A 4307-nucleotide genomic window follows, 5' to 3' on the forward strand; every position below is an offset into this window, starting at 1 on the left:
TTTCTCCACTGTCTTTCCCTTTCCGTGCTCCTTTCTTTGGAAGCAATTTACTTAGTCCAGTCCATACTCAAGAGATAATATCTCCCTCACTCAGCCCAGCCCCTGGTAGAAGGATTGCAAACAGTTTATAACAATTAACTAATATTTGTGGGAGATTCTTGGAGGCAATGCAAATATCCTATTTAACTTCAAAGTTTTACCCAATTTTTACATTCGTCAGTAGGTTTGCATGCTGCGATTACTACAGCAATATTCTAGTTGTGATTTTCTATTTTCTTCATTCTTTATACATTTATTACTTGGAATTCTATGAGGAAGGTGTAGTCCTTCTCCACCATTTGTTTATTAATCATTTTTTTTACATAAGTATGGAACCATTAACATTTGTTCTTATTGTTGCCGTATTATCCAATACTACTATTATTCACCTTATTGTCAAAAAGTTTCAGCTTTCACCATTGGGGTCTCTTTTAGGGTGACTCTAAATCCTTTTTATCCTTTTTGACATGACCCTATCCTTTTTTTTTTCTTTAAGCACCTCCTTACTGCTCCAGGTTCATATTTATTTCCTGCCCCAGCCCAGAATCAATAATTTCTCCAAGGAACCCTGTCTCCTTTTACTGGAGAATGGTATATAGAAACCAAGATCTGGACATTAGGTGTGCTTTTTTGTGAGTAGCTGTCACAGCTTTAAGTATATGTCAGGAGACAGAGGGTTAGGAAATATATGTGTGTTTACAAACCAGTAGATGGTCTGTGTCTATCTCTTTGTATATATTTAAAATACACATGAGATCAATCTGGTATATTTGACACTGAAAAATATTCCAAATGCAAATACTGTCAACAGATTTCATTCAAACATCCATACACTTAGACTGAGTTTTTATTTTAATGCACCCTCTAAGTCATCAGAAATTCAGTCAAGTTCACTCTTGTCTAATGTTCTATGTCTTATATTACACTGAACTTACTTGACACGTGACAAATATTTCATCTCAACCAGAGAATTATTAACTATACATTTATTCTACAATCATGTACTGAATACAAATTAAGCACTGAGAAAAGTAGCAACAGTAAGACAAGGATCAATAGAGTTTTTGTTTATTTGTTTTTTGCAAATAACAAAAGATGTTTTATTAAGTAAAATTGGTGAGTGTGACAGGGCAGGGTAAAATTGTACAAGGGCTAGAAGTGGAGGGTCAGGGGTCTACAGCACAGCTGGAATGTGACTCAGGATGGAAGAGGCAGAGGCCAGAAGACTTGAGGTGGGTTGTTCTTTAGTAACTTATCACCTGCTTTACTGGAGGCTATGTGAGGCTCAAGAGTCCCTGAGGGTTCCAGAGGTCTGAACAGCAGAGGGAGGCTTATCCCTGCAAGCCCAGTGAGGCCCTGTCCCTATAGCAACAAGAAATCATGGGGACAGGCCTAAAGCACCTGGACAGCAAACAGCCTTCATGCTGCGCCCACAGCTTCAGGTTGACCTCTGAGATGGGGATGTCCAGGGTGGAGCAAGATCCAGAAATGTGGAAACATCACCTCTTTGGCTCCATTGTACAAAGGTGAGGAACACTGGCAGCAGAACCCCAGTGGGAGCCCAAGTCTCTTCTTGCTGAGTTGCCAAATGGATTAAAAAATACACCCCTCCAAAAAAAAACAAAAACAAAAGAAAAAACAATCCCAAAGCTGCAGTGGATCACCATCTCTATGGCTCCAGCTCAAGGGGTTAGGCTACCTGCCAAGGGAGCCTCCACTTCTCCACCCAAATTAGAAGTAATTCTTAGTGGGGAGGCACTCAGGGGGATCCTATGAGGTGGCATGTGGGGCAGATGTGGAGTAGTGGGCTATGTAATGGCTGGAGCCATGGGACTCCCCAGAGGGGCAGGAGCAGCAGAACAGTGCCTCACCCAGCAACAGGAGCCCAGAGGCTTCCCAGCCAAGCAGAAGGAGGCCCTCGGTTCTGGCGTCTGGGCCTCAGCCAGCAGGGGTTTGTATAGATCCTGGATGAAGGTGTAGGCCATCCAGCAGATGGGGATCAGAATCAGGACCCCTGAGATGACAAAGATGATCCCAGAGGTGAGCACCTGACAGGCCTTGGAGTCCTGTCCTCCACACAGGTGGTGCACTTGGCCCCAGCAAGGTAGACCAGCAGGCAGAACAGGGCCACAAAGAGGTTGATGACACAGAGGGCACTGGCAGCCTGCGGGTCCTGGGGCAGTGCCAGCAGCAAGTCGTACACTTTGTACTGCATCTGGCCAGATGGGTCAACACCTGGACCACCACGGTGTTGTTGCCGATGAAGGCAGCCACCTTCCATAAGGGCAGGGCCCAGGACACCAGGGCATTCACCCAGGCAGTGTCAGAATGATCCCTGGGATTTGCAGAACAGCAGAGGCCATGATGAGGTTGAGGTTGAGGTTGAGAGCCGCTGTGAAGAAGCGCTTTCCAGGAGCCTGCTGAGTGTCCATAAAGTTTTTATTTAAAGATTAAGAAGCATTATTTTTATGCTTTAATTGCCTGTAATCCATTTAGTTTTGTTCTATGTTTTATCACAGACAACCTCAAAATTCTGGCTGTAAGAATAGTTGTGCTGTCAGAGAGCACTATAAAGTTACCATAAAAGTTAGCTTCGTCACATGGACGTAAGCATATGTAACCCAATTTTTTTTTATACTCAGTTTTTCCTTTAAAATGCTCCTTTTCCCACTCTAATTTTCTACCTTTCCTAATGTTTTCAATAACCAAATCAAAAGTATTGAAATGTTTATTAGAATAAGTATGTAATGTCATATGTGCCTTAAGAAAGTGATTGAAGCCATCACAGCAACTTATGTGATATCAATACAAACAGACTTCTCAGGAATTCCAGTTGGGAATGAAGCCTTGGTACCTATATTCATTATGTATACTTGGCCTCTTGGCTGCCAAACCCATGCCCATCTGTTTGGATGGCTGGTTGCCTACTGCGAAGTTGGCTGGCCTCTTGTACTATGACATGAGTTCTAGCCAATGACAGCTAACAAAATGCTTCAGGAGGCAGCTCATCTTACAGGAGGTCCTTTCTCATGCCAGAACTAGAGAAGCAGTTGGCATCAGGCATCCATTTAAACTTTGTTACACCTGTTGACACTTTTGTGCCAAAAAGAGACAATGCAACAAATGAACAAGAGGAAGCACAAAAGATTTAACTAAGCTTAAAATAACCCTCCTCACCCTATTAGAAATAGATGCATAATTTTACAGATGATTATTTGCATAGTTGATATTTAGTTAATAGTCAGTGAGTATTGCCCTCCAAGTGACCAGAAAAGAGTTTGTATTAAGGTATACTATATCTCCAGGTTTGGGGCCCTTAATGGCCAATATTGTGTCATGCAGTGAAAGTTAATAATTACACTAAACACCTCTTTTGTTGATATATTTTTTTTTAATGCAGACACATGCCAATCAAAGAAGATTTCTTTAAGATAGCTTTTTTTTACTGGAGAATTAAGGTAATTATTCCAATTATCCAGGTTCACAAATTCATTGAAATTTAGATTGTCCCTTTCCTAGAACAGGTAAGGGGTACTAGATGAGGAGGTGGGGAGATACATTGTAACAATGTTGCAGAACTTCTTGATAACAAAAAATCAGGCAACCATTTAAAATATATATATGTGTGTGTGTGTGTGTGTGTGTATGGGTGTATATATGCATATAATGTTCTAATAAAATATTATGTTCAAATACAATAAGTAAAATATGCTTATTATATTCATTGTTTTATTTTAATCACCTGTAATTTATTGAGTCTTTATGTACGCTTACCACAAACATACTTTTAAATTGTTTCTGTTGATAAAATAAACCCTGTTTTCAGCATTTCTTTAATTAAGATAGTTCACAATTCCCCACCCCTACCCTTACCCTCTTACCCTCACTTCTCCTTGGACTGACACAAGGCCAGCACATCGATTTTTCTATTCAATATCATTGAAATGATTCTGGGAACAGGAAAAGTATTCATTTGTAATGATAATGATAAAATTCATAAAGTGATTAGCAATAATAATGTCTCAAAGGTTGTAGGGAGTATGTGGGGTATCTAGTTCCCAGATGTGCCCTGCAACACTGATAATGATCTCTTCCCTGCTTATTTCACAAGCTGAACAACAGCAACTAGCATTTATTGAGGGCTTGTTTATCAGACTTTATGCTCAATTCCTTACATTTGTGCCTCATTGAATACTCAATACACCAAGTGCAATACCATTTTTTTCTGTTTCACAGATAAATAAACTGGAGCCCAGAGAGGTTAAATA

General features: G+C 40.4%; 1 pseudogene; it reads right to left on the bottom strand.

Moving 5' to 3' along the window:
- Positions 1-1809: 1809 nt before the first annotated feature.
- On the bottom strand, positions 1810-2402 carry LOC108393037 (claudin-6-like; annotated as a pseudogene).
- Positions 2403-4307: the final 1905 nt, after the last annotated feature.

This window comes from Manis javanica, chromosome 4 (genome assembly GCF_040802235.1).
Source record: "Manis javanica isolate MJ-LG chromosome 4, MJ_LKY, whole genome shotgun sequence".
In the NCBI taxonomy this organism is placed as follows: Eukaryota; Metazoa; Chordata; class Mammalia; order Pholidota; family Manidae; genus Manis; species Manis javanica.